Source organism: Amia ocellicauda, chromosome 9, assembly GCF_036373705.1.
Source record: "Amia ocellicauda isolate fAmiCal2 chromosome 9, fAmiCal2.hap1, whole genome shotgun sequence".
Classification (NCBI taxonomy): domain Eukaryota; kingdom Metazoa; phylum Chordata; class Actinopteri; order Amiiformes; family Amiidae; genus Amia; species Amia ocellicauda.
Window position 1 is genome coordinate 24,122,773 of NC_089858.1, and position 23,284 is coordinate 24,146,056.

General features: G+C 40.8%; 1 protein-coding gene across 3 annotated transcripts in view; it reads left to right on the forward strand.

Moving 5' to 3' along the window:
• zfhx3b (zinc finger homeobox 3b) overlaps nt 1-23,284 on the forward strand; it is a 171,753-nt gene that overhangs the window by 16,274 nt on the left and 132,195 nt on the right. The window contains exon 1 of one of the 3 annotated variants that reach the window (XM_066713794.1): nt 19,290-19,374. The exons of the other annotated variants lie outside the window; for them this stretch is intronic. The gene's annotated coding sequence lies outside the window, so the exon portion shown is untranslated. Of the gene's footprint in view, nt 1-19,289; nt 19,375-23,284 lie in introns of those variants that run through there. 3 annotated transcript variants of the gene reach the window in all.

Consider the following 23,284-nt stretch of genomic DNA (forward strand, 5'->3'; position numbering starts at 1 on the left):
GTGGGTTACCCTGAGCCCCACCAGGGGGGAGAGGTGGAGCTGATGCTGCTAATGACTCTGGCTTGTGTCAGCTTGTTTAACACTTGCTTGTGAGCACATTTATATGCAAATGCAAACGACCAATCGTCTGGTTAATTACAGCAGGCCTATTGTATCAGTGCCAGCTAGGAAAAGCAGGGCAAGCATTCTACTTTCCACAGTGTGGACTTTCCCCAATCTTCTTCTTTTTTTTTTGGCATTCCCCTTTTTGATCGTCTTTTGTTTCTTTTCACCCTTTTTTAATGTTGGTTTTGGAATGGGTAATGAAACAAAAAAAAGTGAATGTGCTCCTTTTACACCAGTCTTCCTCCTCTTCATCTTCTGTGTGATGTAGACACTGTCTGGTCAGGAGAAGCAGCCTGTCAGCTCTCACCCTCCTATAAAGGATGCTAAATTAATTTCTCTGGGTGTTAAAAATGCATTTAGGTCACATTTTAATTTCATGCAAATTTATGAGCAGATGGAAGCAAATATTAACTGTACAGCCACAGGCATCCATTGGCTGGGGACAAAGGTACCTCTTTTAACTGACAAATACAATCAGTTTCCACAGTCAGGCTGCAGCCGCTCCACAGTCACAGACAAGGCAGGCTGCCGAGGCGCATGGTGGCCTGGTTACGGAGGGGAGCCGTACACTGCGCTGAGGGCAGAGAGTGCGTCTACCTGAGACGCAGCGAATGGCACATGCACGCTCACACAGCAGAAGCTGACATATGAAGCTAATAGAAATCAATTTCAGCACATTTGACTAGCCCTGTAAAAGCTGTGAAAAGATATCGATTGCTGTTGAGTAATACCAGTAATAAACTGAGGCCTGAGTCTTTATACACGTAATATGTGTCACAGAACTACCCCCTTAAATGTAGGAAATGGTTGGCAAGTTTTGTGCCCAAAAACGTGCTGTCTGACATCTCTTTACCATGTCTGCGCTAAAAGTAAAGTTTTTTGGAGGGCAGCCTTTTTTTCTGAATGTCAGCCTAGTGTACATCCAGAACAAAGCAGCGATGGGGGGGTAAAGACTAAACAGATTGTATGTGCAGTACTTTTCCTAAGATTCATAGTGCTAACTTGCTTTGACATTTATAACTCCAAAAAATCACTTGGACAGGAAAATGTTTTCCCACAGTAATTTTTCTTTTTTTTTTTTTTTTGCTCTATAAAACTTAAAGTATGCCTTAAAACTAAGTTACATGTTATAACATTTTGCTTATATATATATATATATATATATATATATATATATACACATCTTAAAATATTTGACTTCTTTTTGGAAGATCCCTGAAGGTTCTTTATTCAGTTGCAGAGAGAATTTAACGAGGAAATCAATGTGATACAGTGAGGTCTCATGTTTAGCTATAATGGTAATCGTTTTATCATTGATATACTTATTGTTGAAACGTGCTGAAAGGCATTTCAGAGACTGCATGTCTTAACTATCAGTTTTGTTTCCACCCCAAGACTCCTCACTTATGGATTTCAGAAGGATTTGAAATCCTTCTGAAGAAACAATTCTTAAAGATTAGCATCTTGTTAGTAAAGTTTTTAATGTAGCTGTCTTACAGAATCCTGATGTGTACTTTGTTTTGAAGTGGTGTACAGTACTTTTTTTACACTTTTTTTTTTAGCTGCTGTAAACTTGGTACTTGACTGTAAAATCCTTGCTCACAATGGCAGTGGTTTCAGTTATAAAGGGTATGATTTACATTCAGTATATTTGCTTTTGTGCTTTCTGTGTACATGATTGTTAAATTTAAAACATTTCTGAAAAAATACAAAAAATGTTTTTTTTTTCTGTGAGAATTTCACTTTAAGATAAATGTCTACAGTTTTTTTTAATCAAGGAACAAAAAAACTACTTGTTAGAAAATGTCTTGAAATAGTCAAATATATGTGTTTATACTTGCCCATTAATAAATTACATGGATTGGTTTACTGTAGGCAGCAGAATTCATGTCAAGGCAGAACATAGTTTTTATAATGTTGGACCAGCTGTAATGGAAGTTGGAGGAACTCAGGGTCAGAACCACTGTGAGACTCAAGTGTGTGTGTGTGTGTGTGTGTGTGTGTGTGTGTGTGTGTGTGTGTGTGTGTGTGTGTGTGTGTGTGTGTGTTTTACCCTTTATCTTTATAGACCTGAAAAGTCGTTCTCTTATAAATGACTGCAGCCCCATAAGTAATTAGCAATAATATAATTATGAGAGGAACTAAGAAAATCCATTTATATAGCTATGGAAGCAGTGGCATAAATTAGATTAAATTGACTTACATTCCAGTTTTGGTAATGTGGTGGAAATGTCTTTGCCTGGTGCCAGGTTTGAATGTAGTCAGATTCTCTCAACAGACTGGGTCTCAGCTAAGCTTTCAAAAGGTAGGGGAATCAAGTAACAAACTGCCTTTTTCAGCTTTTCAGGTCTTCCTTGTGCAGAGGCTTTCATTGCCGAATAAAAACAAATTCTCTGTTTAGTGTTCGTTAATTGTATTTTTTTTGTGTGTCTACATGTAAATGCGTTTTTTGTAAAAGCACTTCCATATTCACACTACCTACACAGAAAACGGCCATTTCCGAGACTTGCCTGACTGCATTCCTTTGTAATTTGGCTTTCATTAAGACAAAGAGGCATGGAGGGAGAGAGGGACCTGACTCACTTGTCATTCTTTGTTCAGTCTTTTTCTGTTTCAAACTTGTGGGGTACGAACTTTGGGCAAACATGTGCCCTTCACCACAGCCACTAAACTCTTGGCTCAGGGATCAGCCCAAATGTGCCTGGCTGGCCAGAGCAAGTGTGATCAAAAGGCATCTCTGTGACTCTAATGCGGCCCCTCGCACAAACAGCTGCTTCTCACTGTCTCTCTCTCCTTTCTCCATAGCTGACAGCAGCAAGAAAAATGACGCCTCACAGGATCCCTGTCCTGGGAAAAGGGGATGGGCCACAGATTAGGTTAAAGGGGAATGGGTTTAATGCTGAACCCCCTCACACACACACACACACACACACACACACACACACACACACACAGCAAATCCTTAATTTCCCTTGAATTTCATCCCTCTTAATTTCCCTCACTGTCTCTTTCTTTCACTTCTGTTTTATTTTCTTATTTAGTTTTTTTTACCCTTTTTGCTCTAAACTGGCTTTCTTTTTAGCTCTTTGCCCTTGAATCTCCTTTCTCCATCTTCTTTTCTTGGCCTGTCTTTAACTTTCTCAATCTTGAGGTATCTGCCTTACTCATTTTTCTCTTCACCCTCTCTCTCTCTCTCTCTTTTTGTGTTTAAACTCTGACAAAGTTGAGAGAGGCATTCAGCCCTTAATCCGAGCTCCTTCCATCAGGAATGCAAATGCCTGTGATTGTGTGACCCGACGGGGCCTCGCAACATCTGCAGGAGCTTCTGCTAATGCAGGGAGGCTGTGCGCTTTGCAGCAGGCCGCTTTGAGGGCTGCTGCCATTATTTCATTGTTTCACTTCACGCCTTTAACACTACTCCTGTTAACCCTCTATCGCACAACTCCTCTGGACGACATGGCCCGGCACATTTGATTTCTTCCATTTGTTTCCCAGGCAAGAACCCTCTGGCAGATTCCTCTTTTCAGTCTGTCCTTCCAGGCACAATATTTTTTCAGATTTACATTTCACTGCTGTTCTCTTACAGCTTGTAAGTGTTTTGAGTATTTTTAGTGCTTTTGGTTGGACGTGTGTGTGTGTGTATTTTTTTCATGTAGTTAAGTTACAGATGAATCATTCATTCAGATTTGGTATGGTTATCATGGGGGGGTGCAGTTGGAGTTCAAACTGCAGAAGAGCTACTAAACAATTCCTTTTTTGATATAAAGCAAGACTTGCGCAGACACTGGATAGGGTTTTAGCTTGATCCAGATACCTGATCAAATTCAGTTAGATATTCCCCTACTGACTGGAAGGGTACGTTTTTTAGGCGTGCTTTGGACTGTCTCCATTTTTGGAACGATCAATTAATGGCAAAAGCAACTGACGAAAAAAAAGCTGCGTCAAACCAGCTTGCACTGATTCAATTACACTGGAGTTTTGGCTGCATTCCTGTGTATATAGTGAACATGATGATGTGATGTAGTAGCAGATTAATATATTGGATTTTGTGTTCATCATTGTATACTGTATGCCTTGTGTCTTTAATCTTTCATCTACTAGAAATTAGTCCCCATTTGTATGCCTTTGGATACTGTGCTGTTTCTATGTATAGACAACATGCATAGTGACTGTGGTGTGTATAACTTGGATGCTTCACACTAGCAATACATTAATAAATAATAATAAAATTATACGTAAATATAAACATAACATAAACATAAACAATCTTCAGGAGGTTCCAAGGCAATCCAAATGCAGAGTATGCAGAACAATTAAAATTATAATTTAGAAGAATTTATCAAAACTGACATTGTGGTAGAATCCTTATACAATCAAAGATGTTTTTTGATATAAAGAGGACAAATAAAATGCTAACGTAGTTGCATGTTGCTTTGTAAAGGCATTAAGTTCCTGCAGGTCTGTTCTTCTGTGTGTCATTATATTTTAAAACTACATAACAAGCAATTGTCATTTTAATGTTAATGATGCAGTTGCTGGCAGAAGCTGGCTAAACACTGGCAGAGAGGTGAGGACTGTGTTTAGTGTGGTATTGACTTTTTCTGGTTTTCTTTTTAACTGGCCTAGCGAATTTCCTCACCCTATTAAACATGACGCACAGTGTCCGTGAATGTTCGAATCTCCTTGTGTGAGGAGGACAGTGGGCAGCAGGGGATTTGTGGGGTTGAGGGAGAGGGGGGTAAAAGGAGCCCCCCGTCCCCCCCTTCATGTAGGAACAACGATTCTGGCTATTGTTATCAAAGCCACGATTAATCATTACATTTGTGCAAAGCAGGGGCGCTGTTGCCATAGGGACCCAAATGATCCATACTGCTTTGCATATCAACAGAAAAGTTTACAATCGCTGTGGAGTGAGGGCCGAGGTCTCAACTGAAATGAACCTGCTCTCCCTAAATGGAGCTAATTTTAAAAGGCTTCCCCTCATCATACCTTCCAGTCTGAATTCCTTCTGTTTTTCTGACAGAACAGGGAACACAGGGGACAGCATTGCTTGGAGAAATCTAGTTGTTGGCCTAAAAATTCCATAAAGTTTAATTAAAGCCACAGAGAAGTATAAAATCAGCTTTTGGAAAGTAATAACCATAATCTATTCATTTTAAAAAGGCATAGTCTCATAGTGCTCATACATACAATTTAAAACATAACCTTATGGGCAGTAGACAGAAGTCTTATAGATATTCCTATATAATTATTTATTTTGTAACAGAAGAACCTTAAAATATATAAACAAAAATTAGATTCCTTTGACGCAGATAGTTATGATAATCAAAATATAATGTTGCGGATATATTTGTTATTTAATAAATTGCATGTCAATAAGCCTAATCCACTCTCCCCCATGTCCATATCATGAGTATGATGAAGAAGAAACCTGAAAAGAACAATGTGCCCTTGAACATATGGGGTTCATTTGTGTTTTAAATGACGGAATATACAGATAGTTAATAAACCGTTTCTGTTCATGTTTACTTGCTTTGTCTTTGTTGCTATTTTGTGTGAAATAGAACAGGCTTTTCATATGAAAAACTCAAACTGTTTGTAAAGAGGGTGCCACCTTTTGTCCACGGCTATATTTAGTACCCTGACGTTCACCCTCCATATAGAAAGAAGAATGAAGAGTAAACTTACACAGAGATGTTATGATGTTTCTATAGAGGCACTTGCTCATGATAGAGACAGTTAAGTGGACTCTTGTACTTTTTTCTTCTCTAAATCCAGTGTTTTATCTTCTCTAGGCTAGTATTTCTCAGTCTGTAGGGGACTGGTTAATATAGATTTCTTTCCCAGGATCTGTGAAATGTTCTCCATTTTAGTTGAAAATCTCGTGCATTGATAATATCCAGCAGACCCATTTGCATTTAACAAATGAGGGTTGTAGTTTGTTTATCATCAGTACTGCAGAGAACAAAGTAAAACGTCATCTATATTAGTATTTGCTTTGGACAGTTCGTAAAAGTCAAATTGTATGTGGTTCCAAATACCCCCCATATAACTTATTCATATGAACACTTTCATTTTACCAAGATCTGTTTAAATTTCAAAGGCATTGCTTTTTCATTCCAAGAGCTGGAGATTAGTGCATGTAAATAATATGATTTCAATATTCAATGAGAAACAAAGACTTTCATAGTAACAATAGCTAATTCAGGACAACAGGAAATGACATTGAGGCCTTTGAGTTTCGGAATAATTATTGGAGTTGAATTTGAAAAGAACATTAGCGATGTGTACAATGAGCAGAATGCTCTGCTACCAATAGCTCCTCTGCCTCTCCCCCCAGGAAAAAAAAAACGGAAAATAAAATATCAGACATGCAGATTGGCCCTCTCATTTGCACAGCACACCTGTCACCCTAGGAGCCTTGAACGTAGTGGCTTTGCACCATATAATACATCATGGTTGTCATTTACAGATGAACAGGACTGTCCCCCTTATAAATATTTGTAAACTTGTAATCTGTCTGGTGTAAACCAAAGTCTAATGAGAATTAAGATTGTCGAGCCAAATTCACAAGGGGGGGATATGTTATTAGTGCTAGATATACGCCAACCAGGATATGGACTGTTTTGTCATTGTACCCAAGAAGTAGAATGGGGAAGCTGGGAGGACTGGTCGAGCTCTATCATTTTCTTAAATTGGGGTGGGCTTGACAGTGTCTCCTGATGCTGCAGTAACTTGAAACCAGTCTGACTGTATCCATTCACCTTTAAGATACTTAGGGGAATATACAGTTTTGTAATTGTACTGTCGTGCCAACAATTGCAGTGATTCATATCAAATGAACGGAAGTTGCTGCAGCTATAATTATGTATTTTTTTTTAACAAATTTATGTTGGGCTTTGGCAATAGCTCATTTACGTAATGACAAAGTAGCATTTAGCATTCTTTTCAGGCATTTATCTTTTTTTTTTTTTTAAACCATGTCAGAAGTATTTGCAAAGGAAAAAGGAACACGGTTTCATAATTAGTTAGTTTTAACGTGGAAGATCAGCATTATATTATAATTTTACGAAGCATTGTAAAACATATATTCATATTCCCAGAGATAAATCTTGATTTTAGTTTTTATTTCTCATTTTGGGAAGACATAACTGTAATGAGATGTAGAGGTAAAACAGCCTGTGTATGAATTGTCTGTTTTGTTGACGTTGAAATCTTGATACGAGAAGCAGCTGAAACAAATTGCTTAGTATTACAAAATCCATTAGGCCTCTTTCGGGTTTTGAAGTGTAATGATATTTAGCTGAATTGTCTGCTGTGATCTAATGTAAAGGCAGGACTTAGTCAGCAAGGTCAAAAATAAATAAATGTTATTATGGCACTTTTTCTCCAATAATAAGTCTGGCTTTGATTTGTTTTTCACAACTTTCTTCTGGAATGGTGATAAGCCATGGCTGAGTGCTAGTAAAAGAGGGAAAGAAAAAAAAAAAAAAGGATGAAGTAAACAATACTCGCCTACAAGGTTATAATTGCAGGTGGGGTGGAGGCCATTGTCCCAGGCTTATTTGTTTTCTTTTTGGCTGGGCCTGCTGCAGTTTATCTGAAAGAGACATCTAAACAGAGTTGAAGGCAGCAAACTTATAATTCACAGAAAACAGCCTTGATAATTGAGATGTTGTGTAGACGTGTTGCGAGCCGAGGACCTTGCTGCTCTGATCATCATAATCGTTAAGAATATTGTTATGAATTTGAGCAGCGGTCTGTGGTCCAAGGAAGGGTCTGCGTTTGTTCCTGTCGCAGGTTATCCAGGCTATTGTATCTTTGTTGTGTGTCTGTGTGTGTTTAGAGGGTAATAAAGTTCAGCTTGTGATACTGTAACCAACTGCCATCCCAGCTCCCAAAAATGTTTTTTTTATCCACCCCCCCATAATTTTGAACAAACATCTGTACTTCTTAAAATAGCTCACACGTCGTTTCCTGAATATCATGTTAGTGCGAGCTTCTGTCTGAACAATCCATTCCTCTGTTCGGCAAGAGATCCTATAGAGCATACCATCAGAGAAGTAGCATTGAGGAATTCAGAGTATGGGGAATTGAAACTTGCAGTTGTGGATTCTTTTTAAAGAAGCCCTGTGGGAGACTGTGGACTGTAAACAGATAATTGCAGCCATGTACAACTTGAAAGATAGGGACAACGTTAGAATCGCAGATTATTTAAACAGTGGTCATTTATTTAAAAAACCCCTACAAAAAACATTTGACTTTTGTCATTCGTTTTTGGCCTTTAGAAAGTACTGCTGTGGAGTTTTGGGTGAAAAGTAGTCTTTAAAACCTTTACTATGGGTACTGACAGTTGTTTCTTTGATTGTTATACTCTGTTTAGTCGCCTTTAAGGTTGCCTTGGTTACAGCAAACCAGAATGAAGAGCTGCCTGACCAGGAAGTTAACTTCAAAGCCCAGCACAATAATGCATAAACAAAAGGAGAAATCATCTTCTGTGCGTCTCTTGTCGTGCTCCAGTGGAAGTAGGGGAAGTCTGAACTTGTCATCTCTTGTGCTGCACTAAACCAGCTCTACAAACACACTCTGCCCTCCAGTCTCCCGCTCTGGGGGGGCTGTATACCCCTTTAACTGTGTCCCTAAGGAAGAACACAAGTAAATTGTTTAGCCCTGTTGGGGATATTGATCCTTTCCGTGTAGCGAAAAAGTTCCCCCATCTCTTTTTCAGCTTAAAAAACCCCCCAAAAACCTACAGTGACACACGCTCTAAGGCGCGCACACATGCACCGTAATTTATGGCTCCCAGATCCTTGATCAATTGATAGCAGGGAATCCTTTGGTAAATAGAGTTTTAGACACATTGCCAATAGACCCCAGCTATTGATCGGAGTGTAAATTAAAAACTTAATCAGGTCTCTGAGATAAGACTTATCTCCGCCCCCGGCAAATTACAGGGCCGGCTCAGAGACAGGATAGGCAGGCCAGCTGGGAGAGCACACTGCCCTTCTGCCTGTCAGAGAAATGGGGCTGGCCTTGCTGCAGTATCCCCTCACAGCTGCTAACAAACCCCCACAGATGAGCTGAAGGAGCTGGCTGGCCTGGTCTAGTAAATGTACTAATTTAGTTTAACTGACCTTGTAGTCAATTCTGCACATCAGAAGCCAAAACTATGCAAATATGCAAATATTTGTAAGTCTCAACCATGTTTCCAGTCATTATTGGGATTTGGATACATATTTGTAACTGTTTAGTTAGTCTGCTAATAAATGAGATATTACATTTGTGTAAAAAAAAAAAAAAAAAAAAAAAAAAAAAAATCTAGGTACGCTGTGATAAATATTGTGTTTGTTTGTTTGTGTAGGATGGAGGTTTAATTTACTATAGTGTTAAATAGTAATAGATATAACAAGGCAAATCACTGTAACCACAGAGGTACTGTACTGTACTGAGATTTCTATCCACAGTAATTAAAACCATGCAATTTGTCTTTGATAAGAGAAAGTAGTAGCCTTCTGCCAGGGATTAAATTGCTTTGATTTTCTTGGTGATTATGTTCCTCAGTTTCTGTATTTGTGATGAATCTCTCAGTATTAAATTAAAATCACGAGCAGCGGAGCATAAGGTTGTGGGCTTGAGTATTTTCGGGGTTAGAGGTAGGGGAGAATGATTTTAGGAGCTCAGCAAGTAGAGAAAGTGAAGGTTAAGTAGCTTAGAGGTTTCCAAACATGAAACATGCAAGTGTTTCAGGTTAGAGTACAGTTATAGCCAGGTAGTTGTGCTTAAAGGGTTAAAAAAAAAAAAAAAAATGAAATAAACCAGGCAAGAATCATAGCAAGCACCTCGCCAGCGTGCAAAGCGGTGGGTGTCTGTAATAGACGCTTTGTCAGATAAGCCTTGAAAAGACTCGTTTAGTTAGCAAAAGTGCTGGGGGAGTCTGCCCTGATAAACCTGCCGTTTCTCTCTCTAATACCCACGAGCTAAAATCAATAGACAGGATAATGCTGCTGCTTGTCCGCCAGTCTCCTTTATCTTCAGCTTTCCGAACTGTGTGGATGAGAGGGGGGGACCAGGAGGGAGAGTGTGTGTTTGCGTGTGTGTGAGGTGGTGCTTGGGGTGGGGGTGGGTCATGGTGTTATACTAATAACCTCCGCACTGGGTTTGTTCCATTTTTTTTTTTTTCCCCCCCTCTCTCCAGTCAGAAAGAAAGTGGGTCGGACTGCTTAAAAAAATAGCCATCTGTCTAGTGCAGTTTCTCTTCCACTCTCTCGTTTTCCTATTTAATCTGATTGAACTTTTTTCCCTCCTTTTTTGTTTGTTTGTTTTGAATGGTAAAGCTTTGGCATGTTGTTTTTTTCCCTTGACCTGGGTCTGGAAATATCTCCTTCTCTCTTGCTCTCTCTTTCTCTCTCACTCAGTTTCCTTCCCACGACTTATGAAAGACTGTACCACAGGGTCTGTTATGGCCCTCTGTGTTTGTCTTTTCTTTTTTTTTTTTTTAGGACATTTTTTCTTTTCGTAAGACTACCAAGTGTGCCTTTTTTTTCCAGAGGGCTTGGAGAGGTGCCAGTTCACAAGCCACCTTGGCTCGCATTTCTGTGCTCAATTCTGGCTGGTGTTACGAGGGTAATGATTATGATGATCTCGGTTTAGCTCCTGTAGACATCAGTCTGCTGGAGAAAGACTCAAGATGGAAGTGTTGCTGTAGGTGTTTAGGTCAGGTGCTTGTGTAAATCTAGAAGGGGAAGCCCTTGTCAGCACTTTGACTGAGAGCCATTACAATTGCAATTGTTTCTTACCTTTAAGAAGCACTTCTGTCAGCAGCAGTATGCTATACTTTAGCAGGCTTTTGAGTATTTTGTTTTTAGTTTCCTCGCACTGAAATAATGTAAAGCAAAAGTAATATTAATTTGAATCTGACATCATTCAGGGAGGGCAGATACGTTTAGAACAAGGAGATTGTCACCCGTTTCTCATCTGTACGTTTGCGGGTATGAGTGAAGACCCAGGCACAGTACAGCTTGTTAGTCTGTTCTGGGGCCGGTCCAGACAGCTGTGATGTCGAAAAGGAGGTGGAGAAAAGGGGCCTGATCCTGAACATGTTCCAAAAAGCTTTTTCACAGTGCGCACCGGGAGTTTGTCAGTCTGTTTAACCGAGTCTGCTGTCAGGCTGTAAGGGTAAAATATTGCCTTAGGTATTAGCGAGCAGAGATGTTGGCCTGTGACATAGTTACCCAAAGTGCAGTGTATTAAAAAGCAGTTGGGATCCAGATCACAGTATATCATAGAGGAGAGAGCGATAAGGCCTGCCTTGCTGGCTGTGGATCAATGAAGGTTAGTGACATCATATCGCAAAGTGAAAGCAAGTGCTTTACCCCCAGCTATTTATCAGCGGCACATCACACTCACAAGGACTCCACTCTTTCACTGCTGGAGCCCTTGACTTTTCAACTCAGCCACTTTACTAGTTAGAGGGAATTTGCTTTTAGATTCCTGTCTCTCCCACTGGGAGACGGAGGCTTTTGTTGTGGCACAGAGCTCCAGGAAGAGTGAATGACACAGATGGAGGCTTTGTGAACTAATATCGACAGTTACCTTTGATACCCCAGTATGGATGATATAGGTTGCAAGAGGAACATTTCCTGTTTATTTTACTCAGAAATCAATACTAGCGCTATGACTACATTTTAAAAGCCATTTTTGTATCCCTTAATTGTCTTTGGTGGCATTTGCAGAACTTCCCAGCTGGCCTGATCACTTTATACCCCCCAGTGGCACTGTTTGTTCAGGAGAAGCAAATTACCACATCACTCGATAACCCCCACCCCTGCACTGTACTGCAGGTTACTTTTTGTTGCATAGATCCCTATGTCCCTAAAATATTCGGCCCAGGCTCTTCCTTGAAAGTAGTCCCTTTGTTATGTGCTGCCTACACGAAATACGGGTGAAGAACACTGTCATTTTGAGGTACAACAGAGACCCAGTTTAAGTTTTGGATTTACAGAAGGGGAAATTACATGTGACATTGATCGGACAAACACTGTTGATCTTTGACTTGCTGGCCCCCAAGCTATGACCCTTTCTCTAACTTCCTTGCTGAGATTGCATTACCATACCCTTTCCTGACTGTGATTCTGAGTGCCCCTTTTAAAGCTGCAGGCCACAGACGATTCTGTTATACCAGATGGGACTGTGGAAGTGCAGTTTGTCACAGGTCATATATATATATCTATATATATAGATATATATATATATATAGATATATAGATATATAGATATAGATATATATATATATATATATATATATATATATATAGATATATATATAGATATAGATATACATGTATACTTAAAAAATAAATGGAATTTGTAGAAGATTAAACGATAAATAAGAGGAAATGGACAGAGACAATTAGATGGCTACCTGGTGTGAGGTAAGCTGTCATTCATGTGTGCTGGACATTGAGTGAGCTGCTACAGGTACTGTATGTGCTCCTTTTGTCAGCAGCCTGGGGCATTATTTGGAGGATTCCCCCATTGGATTAGTGTGTAACTGCTCTGTCAATATGTGCTTGTCCAGACTGTGAGAGCTGAATAAAACCCCACGTTCCACACAGGGCAGGCGCTTATTGAGCAGCCAATAGCAATTTAACTCCTGACAAGAGAGGAGGAGAAGGCTGGATTCCAGAGAGGGCTGCACAGTTGCTCCAGTCGACAGTCTTTTAGTTTCCATCTTCCAGTGCAGGGTAGCAGGACAGGGACTGGGGCTGGGCCTGGGCCTGGGGCTGGAGCTGAAGCTGGGACTGGGGCTTGGACTGGGACTGGGACTCGTGCCCTGTCGGGAACATTGCCACAGTGGCGCTCGACCAAGCTGAATCACTGCTGTTCACGGACAGAGTATAAGATGCTGAAAATAACTTCAATAATTGCAATCCCTGTTATGTGTTTTATGCAAGCTGGAATTTATTTTCTGTGTCAGTTGCTAAAACACACACAGTATATTTGATATGTCTTGTAGGATTGGTAAATAATTAAATCACTTCTATATGCACTGTTGTATTTTGTCCAAAGTCATTTTGACTTTTTCACCCCCAGAATGTCTGTTTCCTTTTGTGTCCCCTCATCTGTTTCTGATTTTGCAGTATAGCGTCCTCTTAAAATCCTGCAGTGAATGCAGGCTGTCCTTAATCTGTTGAGAGCTGCTTTTTGTAGAAAGTATATACAGGAGGCTTTGTGGATTTGACATTGCTGGCTCCCGATTCATGACTGACGATTACAGCAAAAATGGAAAGGGATTCTGCTGCATAAAACACATTGTCGAGTGGAAGCTCCTGTTTTTCTACAGGATGCACTATGTAGCTAACAGCTGTAAAGCCCTGTTTCCTATCCGGAATCAAATTGTTGACAGAGAGTATCTAGGCCTGGGAGAGTTTCCAACTTGCTGGTCCTTCAGGCAGGCTGAACTGGATCCAGTTTGGAAGTTGCTGCTTCTGGATCAAAGCAGCGGTTCTCCAGATTGTCCCTCCAGTGCACCCTCCCCCACCCACTTGGCCTCCCTCCTTCCCTCCCTCTTGCTCTCCCCCTCCCCCCAGGGTCTCTGTGGTTTATGAATGGGTGTTTGATAGATATTTCATGTAAATCCGCCTACTTTGGTTCAACAAACAAAAGCATGTTTTCAAGGGATCATTTTTTCAACATCTCCCTCCAGTGGAATTCCCCCTTGTGGGTTGTGTGTCCCAGCGCTCAGTTCAGGGATGGAGTGAGAGAGGATAGGGGGCATCGTGTTGGGACGTGTCCTGCTACCTGAGTCGCTCGATTCGGGAAAGGTTAACCGTTGAGTTCCCAGATGCTTCACTCATCACTGAACAACCTTCCTGGATTAATTACTTCCTGTACTGCTCTAGTGAAGTAGTAAATACTTGCACTGTGTATTCTAAACAGAATGCATCGAGCACTGAACAAGGGATGAATGACTTAAGTTCCTCTTTGGGGTGAAATTAGTTGAGATGCATTCCTACTGAGTTTAGTTTAGCTCTTTGGTCACCTTGAAAAGAGGACTGATGCTATCATAACTCATTAACCAATATGTCTTTTCAGTTACACACCCCTGGTATGCTCTTGTCCTCTGTCAGTCAGTGTGTGAGGGTCTTTAGTCCTGATGTTACATTGCTCTGCTAAGGAGATGAGGCCATTAAGTTTGTATTTAAATTTAAACAAGACATTAATCTGTCATGAAAAACAGTGCCTTAAAATGCCTGTACTAAAAGGACAACTGTTTAAACAAAACAACATATTATATATACTTTTCACAACAGTTGCTGTGTAATTTGGTATTGCTATACGCTGAGCCAGAACGAGCTATGATACTGTTCAGGCAGAAGAGAGGAATGCTCTCTAGAGGTTAGCTCAAGATGAGAGAGGTCAGGGAATCATCCTAATCCAGGAGGCTTGTATTTAATCGCTTTTGATGTTCATGTGAACATGAGCAGGTTCTGAATTCCATTCCTTCCCATGCCAAATTCTGAAAAAACGGGCCGCCTGCTTTACAGTGCTTGGAAAGAGGATCACCATCCAAGGTATTTGCTCTCTCAGGCAGCTCAGTACTGTAATTGTGAGTGGCTAACTAACTGGTACCTATACCAAGCCCCTAATTGCTATAGATGGGAGACCCATCTTATTTCCTCTGTCTAAGGGCTCTGCCCTGCGCGGGTGCAATGCCGTGTCACAGCTGTGGCATTCCCAGTGTTGTTGTAGTTGAAGTGAGTATGGTGGTGCTACAATATCTAGGCTGACTTGCAAGGGGAATTCCAGCGGAGCAGGAGGCACAGGGAAGGAAAAGCGATGTCTCTGCCTCACCTGGGTGGCATTTCCTATATTATGTACACCTGTAACTTCAAACAACTTAAGACTTCTCTTCCATACATGTGCATTTTGAGGCTCAATACTGTTTGACATTCACCACCTTCAGCAGAATGATGGATTAAGTCAGGTAGAGACAGTTTACCTAGTTTCTTGTCTTCGTTGTGGTTCATGCTTTCTCCTTAGTCGGAAACTCTTTAACACAGACAAATTTTGAAACAACGTATCTGTTTTCCATCTTCCAGGAAATTAACTAGAGTACTTGTGACACTGAAAAGAAAATCTCCAAAATCTCCACAAATCTCCATCCAAATTTGCTATACAGGTGGAGCTATCTATAAAAAACGTTGTTGTTTTTTTTACCCTTTGAGGGAGAATGCTGAATGGTTTAAGTTGAAGGGCAGAGATTTAGTTTAACTTGGCAGCATTTCTAGCATTGGCAGATCGGAAGGCGCACCGAGGCTGGCGGGAGCTGTGTGTGTGTTAAAGGCGTCCTTCCTCAGGGGTCCTCGGTGCTGCCGCACTCCGGTCCCAAATATTTTGAGTGCATGCTACAGTGAAGTCGTGTAGATAGTCTTTGTATGCATGGAAGCACAATGTATTGATTGCTTCTAGTACTTGTTCTTTTGTTGTTTAATTTAAAGCTCTGTCTAAAAGTTCAGGTGCGGTTACCATTGGCAGAGAATCCTGAAGCCTGGGGCAATAAACAGGGGAGCAGGCAGGCAGCCAGGCGCAATTCAACAAACTTTTAACCTCTCTCTCAACTAATCCCTTGTTATGTCAGTAACTTCTCTCTGCCTCTGTATGGTCTCTCTCTCTCTCTCCCTTCCTCCCTCCCTCTTTTAGTCACTCTGTCCCCTCCCCATTTTTTTTCTCTCTCTCGCTCACTCACTCCCTCTTTCTTTTCAAGTGAAGTCAGCTCAGTGGCATGACCTTTAAACAAGGACTGGAACACCACAGCTGTTACTAACTTCAAACACAATAATTTAAAATGGAACACAAACGAGAATAATGTGCCTATTAAAATACACTTAAATCCCTCTTTAATTTATTTTGCTCTCTGTACGTGTATTGACAAAGTAAGTGTCACAGACATATCCAAGATGAGTGGCACGTTAGAAACTGAATACAAACAAACACAATTTTTGCTGTTTGTCTTCCTCAAATGAATGTTCTCTCACAACCCTTTAATTGTCTGAAGCTGAAGTTGTGGGAAAAGTGCATCCAGTTTTCCAATTGATTGCTGATCATTCCTAGAGATGTACAAGAACACTGGACTTCCTTTCTGTATAAGGGGCATTTGTGTTTTAAGAAGAAATCAGACAAAACCAGCAAAAGTAATTATAGAGCTGAATTATTAAAAGGTAATGATTGAGCTTGGTTAGCAAAGACGGATTTTTTTTTTTTTGCTGCTTTGTTTGGTTGAAAGTTCCCTCTCGCACTCTGAACTGAAACTTTGGAAATCTGTCTGACTGAGACCGGCAAGCAAGAAGCAGGGTGCTCGACGCTTGTATCTGAATCATGCAGCCAAAGCTGATATTTTAGGATCTTTTAAAAATAGTGCCTTTTTTTTTTTCTTCTTGAGACTCATCCATAACTACTTCATTAAATATGTAAAAAGAGAAGGAAAAAAAAGTCTGGTAACAAAGTTTTCAGCATTCATCTTAATCAGTGGTGTAGAGACTCAGCACTCTCTCATGGAACAAAGAAGCCTCCACGGACTAAATGGCCTTTCTTTGTTCATAAATTTCCCTAAGTGTATGTTAAAGCAATATCGTGACATTTTTAGCTTTGGATTGTAATGCGTTGTGCACTAAGAAATCATAAAATAACAATGGGTCATGAGAAAGTGGACCATAATTCAGACACTGCAGAATTTACTCTGGGCCTGCTGATGAAATAATGGCCATTTTTCTCTTTTGTTTTTCTAAAGGAGGGCTTTTCAGGGAATAAAAATGTATCTTTTAGTAAAAATGAATGACAAAGTATTCTCAAGAAAATAGGCAAAAGTTTGAAATGTAATTGGTTGTATAGCTTTCAAGTCAAAACAACACAGCAGACTTTTAAAAACTTAGACAACAATGTCCCATATAAAACTTTATTCTGACTGTCAATTTGTAGTGTGACCAAATTAGAAGAAAAGCATCCCGTTCTAACAGTGCAAAGTTTATAGACTCTCAGTGTCTTGATTGAGAGTCTATATTCCCATTGTCAGGGAAATTAATGCTACTTTGCAAATGAGCAGGACAAGATCAGGGTCCACTGACAAGGGTCCTGCATATTCCACACACTTTCATATTTAAGAAAATGTTTGTCTCCAAAGGTCAAACAAGCATGTCCATTTAGTAATCAAGTCTGAATCCTTAAGCAGTCTGCAACATACAAGGACTTTGAAGACGTTATACATTGACCAGCTTTAATAGCACACCACATGTTTTTGAACATGGTGACACTATTGTTGTCATACAGGTCTGTAATGGCTAATTAAGTTCTGGAAAGTGAAAATTAAACAAGCCAATGTTTATCAGCAGTTAGTAGTCTTTGCGAAGGAGCATTATGCATCTTATAATGATCAATAATCAGTGCCAGGTTACACACCTGTGAGTGGAAACCAGGTCACACAGCACTGATAAGAACTGACTTCTGAATGTCGTCGTGTCGCTGCTCCATCCAGGGGTGCTCGTTGTACGTCATGCTTGAAGGCTGGGCTGGCCAGGAAGCAGGGGTGTGTTTTCTGCTCCAGGCACTATAAGCACATTCTGTCCATGATGAAGACATGCACTGTCATGTTGGAAAGCATGCAGAACGTGATGTCTCTATAAAGGGTCTGCAATGCTTGCCAGACCCTGAGTAAGGTAGGCCTCTCCATTGACTCATTCTCTGAAGACATCAGGAGGGTCCTGGCCCACACCACCACACTCACCCCGCCCCATCGGCCACACAATGTATATGTTTGGTAGCAAAAACCGGCATTTACTACCTAAATTATTACATTGTTGTGTTTTTTCTTAAATTAATACATTTAAATTGATCGTCAGCGGTTAGTAGAATCAAGCCTATTTTTAAGAATGAAACCCACATCTTAGTGAATACGGTAGTATTTTTCTGTATTTGCCATAGCCGTATCCTGCAGTACACGTTGCCAGGCATTGTGTATTTGGCCTGATTTTTGTCCAGTGCTGCTTACCCGCCTGCTCTTTGTTGTGTTTGTCTTTCCACACACCCATAATTACCACACAGAGCTGAGAGGGCTTGTTTGCCTGCAGTGACTGTGCCTTTTCTCTCCCAGTGCTAAGCTTTCATTATGAAATGGCTGTCCTGCCTCCCCAATATCTTGCCCCGACTTCATCTTTTTGTCTCCACGCTCCTGGTTAATTACAGGTCTGAGTCTGATGTCACCGTTGAGGTGTCTACTGTCGCCGTCTCTCTCCCTGGCCTCGTTCCACCTCCCAGCCTCTCCCTCCCTTTGTCCCTGTTGCCTCGGTTTAACTTCACCACCGCAACCCATCTTAATGAAAGTTGATGGCTAAACAAATATATAGCATTTTCCAAATAGTTTTTACATTTTCAGTCAGATTAGCATTGCCATATACACTTTAACGCATTGTTTTCTCTGCTTTGGTAATATAAAACTCAAAAACAAATGCGTCATGAAGCAGTGTCCATATCCTATGCTTGTCAGACTCCAAGGGTTGGGTCAAAAATTTGGTGGGGAACAAAGCCTCCAGATTTTGAGTTGGAATCCCACAATAAATCACCGAACTTGAGATTATCTTATGTGAGGTATATCAGGTAGTGACTGTGGACTGGCAGAAACATTATCTTCGTTTCGAATCTCAGTTCAAGCACTGCCTATTGCAGTGTCTTGACTTGGGGAATGTATTAGCTAATGGGCTACTAGACTGAAAGCCTGGAGCTGTGATCCCCAGCAGTCTAGAATTGCTATAAGATGACCCCTGCAAAAACAAAATCCCCAAAAGTAAATCCATCAAGGGGAATAAGACCCTGTAGAAAAACAGGAGTGAACTTTTTTTTCTTTTTTCTTTTTTGGAAGTAAGGAAAGAATAGTAGGTAATGTTATCTTGCTTACAGTTACAAGAATCCAGCTTGCAGAGGCTAAGGGTTTCAAGTTTCTAATATGTATATAAAGTTTCACAGCACAATGGATCTATTGTACAGTGCAAAATTAACACCCCCCCGCCCCCACCTCCCCTTTTTAAAAAATGCATTCAGAGCTCTTGTGGGGCTGTGAGGACTCAGGTTTCTGCTATCTTTGTGTGCTGTGTCGTCACTCGCCCCCGCAAGCCGAAATGTGCATCTCCGAGGGCAGGCAGGCTGCCAGGGCCGCTTCCAGCCAGGGATTAGGGAGAATCCGGAAAACAACAGGGTCCTGACAAAACGGCAGCATGGCAGGTAACCAAACTCGCACAGGGGAGAGGAGGCAGACGATAATTACAGAGCTTTTTGTTTTCGGGGCACTTTTAGCTGGCTACTTAAGTGCCTGATCCGAAATTCGTGCCTTGTAATTACAGTACTGGGCCCCATTAGGGCAGAGGGCCTGGGAGATTACACTCTGTGTGTATGTGTGTGTATGTCTGAGTGGGTGTGTCACTCTCGGGCTCCCTGCTTCAGTCAGCGTTGTCTGTGACATCAAATGAACTGCTCTCTGGCTTAGTGCTCCAACTTTGTTTCCGATAGGATACAAAACATAAAACTCGAGTCCCTCATCCTTGCACTGAGGTGCTTTGGTCAGAATGCGTCTCTGATACAACGCAAAGCTCTTATCCACACTCAATCACTGATTTGGTCTAGAACTTAACGAATAGCAGCACTTCATTTCTCTAGTCTGAGCCTCCCGATTCACAGTGTCTCTGATACAGAGCCAGTCTAATCTTTAACCCTCCGCACTGATTCCCAGTGCTGAGTGCTGTGTGGCAGGTCCTCTGTATCATGCTTGGCTGTAATTCTTCTTTCAGTGTGTTGGAATGTCCTATACTTGGGCATTCTTAGTTTTCTTTTTTATGTAGCCTATATACAAAATTATAAGGTTTAGCTGGATTATAGTTCCCTGTGATTTTAATGATTCAATCCAGTCATATGTGTCATCTTAATTTGACAGGAAGCTTCATATGGTGTTTTTTTCTAGTGGAAAGAAGGCATTCGTGTCTGCAGTGTGGTTTGATGACAGAACTGCACCCGTGCTAGTGTCACCAGATTGATGGAGTAGTTCCAAGCCCTATTTAAGTGGGATTTGAATTTTGAGATCTAGGGAGAAGCTTGCTATTGACTTAGCCACATTAAATCAGTACGCAAGGAACACAAAAGAACACAAATACAAAACAAAAGAGTTGCCCATCTGAAGGTTTAATTAGCCTCTCGGCTTGCCTGCATTTGGTTATTGCCTGGTATAAAATCTCAAGGCAACCCGACCTTAGACAGATAGATTCCTGTCTCTTTAAGCTGTTAGCTTTTCTAATAGATTCTTAAGCACTGGCTTTAGTGCATGTTAAACCAGGATTACCCAATCAATTATGGTCAGTACAAACAAGGATTACTTAAAACACTACATTTTTCTTGTCGGGAACGCTAAAAGCATGGAGAATTAAAGGAGCAGCATTGCTTTAGATAAGAGGAGCAGCTGATCCCAGCTTTCCTTATATGTGACACGCCCAAACAGAGGGCATGGTGGCCTGTCCACCTCGGTGCCAGAACAAATTGGTGAATCCAAAGAGCTGTAACTCACAATTGTGTAAAAGTCCACAACTGTGAAAGAATGGGTCAGTCTGTGGATTGTGCAGTGTGCGTAACATGTAGTCCAGGAATCGGCAGAAGAGAGTGTTACCATGTTGAAATGTTTATAATTCTTTCTTTCTTCTTGTTTGCTCTGATGATTATTAAAGAAGGTCACATTGAGGTATAATACAAGGCTGCGTGTTAACTGTTTAAATCATGGTCATAATGTTTTTCATCTCATTTCATTTATTGCTTATTTGCTAAACAAATGTGTTGCGTTAACTACTCAAAAGAGCTTGTGAAGTAAGTTGGTGGTCAGAATGGAGTTACAAAAGACTCCTGTCACACGTGTCTCATCACCCGAAAGTCCAGGCTGAGAACTTGAGAAATGATCTGGCACAACAAGGTAAATTGATTAATAATAATAATAGAGTATAATCGATAACTGGTTGATAACTAATCCTGCATTTGAATTCAGAGAGGTCAGTTTTAATATTATTTCTGATACTGCGTTCTGTGTCACTTATTCTCTAGTCACTGTGTATTGATTCATTGCCTGCTTTTTCTTAGGTCTCAGTATTTTAATGTTGATATCTTGGTCAGTGTTCAGTGGCTGCAACAATTGTATAATGTAAGCACAGTTACAGTATTGATATGTAGAAAAGCACACAGTACCTTAAACTGGCTGCTAACATATCTTCCAAGGGGAGAAAGCTGACTTGGCCGTCCTATTTGATTTAATAATCTGATATTTTCTATATTTTTTCATAACAAAAATAAGCCAAAAACATGATTTGGATCTCAGTGCTGGAACATGATAAATGTCAAGTCTATAGAGGTTTTAGAGAGCTGATCCACTTCTAGCCTGAAAATTTGCAGACCTGGGGACCCTATACTGAGCAGTCTCAATTAATGTCTGTACTGCACAGTGTGTAGCAAGTAGGAACCTATACCTGCAGAACTAGACTGGCTTGTACCTGCTGTTTTTGTGTGTGCGTTTGTATTTTTTTTTTCCCTATTTGAAAACACATGTCACCGCTGTGAGTCTGTGCTGCACACCTTTCAGGTGTTTGAGTGCAGCTTCTTCCCACAGACATACCATCAGCATTATTGCAGGTCTAAACACAGGCTTTTGAATACATTTTCTGCTCAGAGAGCCCTGAGATTCTCCCGTGCTACTTTACGTCAGGGGTCACGCAGATCGCTTTTTCCCAGTTCTTCAAGGTTGGTTCATTCACAGGCTTACAACAGCTAGTGTGAAAATGACCCTTTAAGGTGAAGTGGCTCTCAAGAGGTTTGTGTAGCACCTTCAACCTTAAAAAGGTCAGAGACACCTTTAAGAATTTCTGTGTCCACTATTTAAATCGTATCACCATTCATAATTCGTTTGGTTGAATTTTTGTATCTATTGATTTGCCCTTTATCAGATCTTTTGATTGCCAGTTGTTTTCCTTGATAGATCTGTGCATTCAAAAAATATTTGGGAAGCTGTATTTGGATTCCTCACTGTTTAGGGCATGTGCAGAGAGATCTTTCTAAGCTACAGAGACAATAAAGCAATAACTAAACAGGAATCTGTTATTGATTAAGCAGCCCAGCAGGCCTATATGTGAAAGAGACCTCACTGACATCTTTGACCACTGTACAATAACAACCATACAGCAGACAGTACAGGTGTCTTATTACCTAGTCACGTCTCGGGGGGAGGAGAGAGAGCGAGAGAGAGAGACACACAGAGAGAGAGAGAGAGAGCTAGAGGTGGGTGGGGGCAAGCACTGCGCTGTGTCCCAGTGTATACCTTAAGATACTTTCAAAAAACAAATGGAAACATAACAGGAGTATCTTTTTTTTTTTTTAATTACTTGGAAGTAGATCGATATCAAAATGTTAAGGGAGACGGTAAGCAGGAAAATGCAATCTCCTTTGTCAGTCACCCACCAGGACATTCAACTCCCCTACCCACACCCCCACAAACATAATAACTAAAAAAGAGAAAAGAAAGGAAGGAGGGAGGGGAGGGGAGGGGGGGGGGGCAAGAATGCAATTTTGTCTGTTTGTCCCCATTTTGAAATGAGCACTACTTAATTAAGAAGCAATGAGAGTCTACAGATAGCATTCCTTAATTAGCTTAAGCTGGCTGCTGTAACCAGATCCACTGCATTAATGACAACACAGTCCCTGTGAAAAGGCTCATTGTTCTCCAGATAATTGTCCTTTTAGTTAACGTGGCTAGGGAAGGACTCGCCTTGTTAGGAGGGATGGTTGGGCTGTTGACAGCCTCAGGCAACGATGGGACCCGGGTTCTCACTGGCCCTGTGCCCGCTGTGACAAGCCACTTGTGCCCTCTGATGAAATCCCCTTGGCAAGCTGTGGAATCAGATCCCTGGGGGGGTCAGCTAGTTGGGATGTTAATTATATACCCTGACTGTTAATGAAATGAAGTGGGATCAATATAATAAGGCAGATGTATGCAAACAGCATGCTGATTACTGGCTAATGGCATACTGTATTGCAGTCAAGGTAGATATGGAAAAGAAGTAACTGGATCTAGTGGAGTATTCGGTGGGGCTGCGTTATTGTAATCCATTAA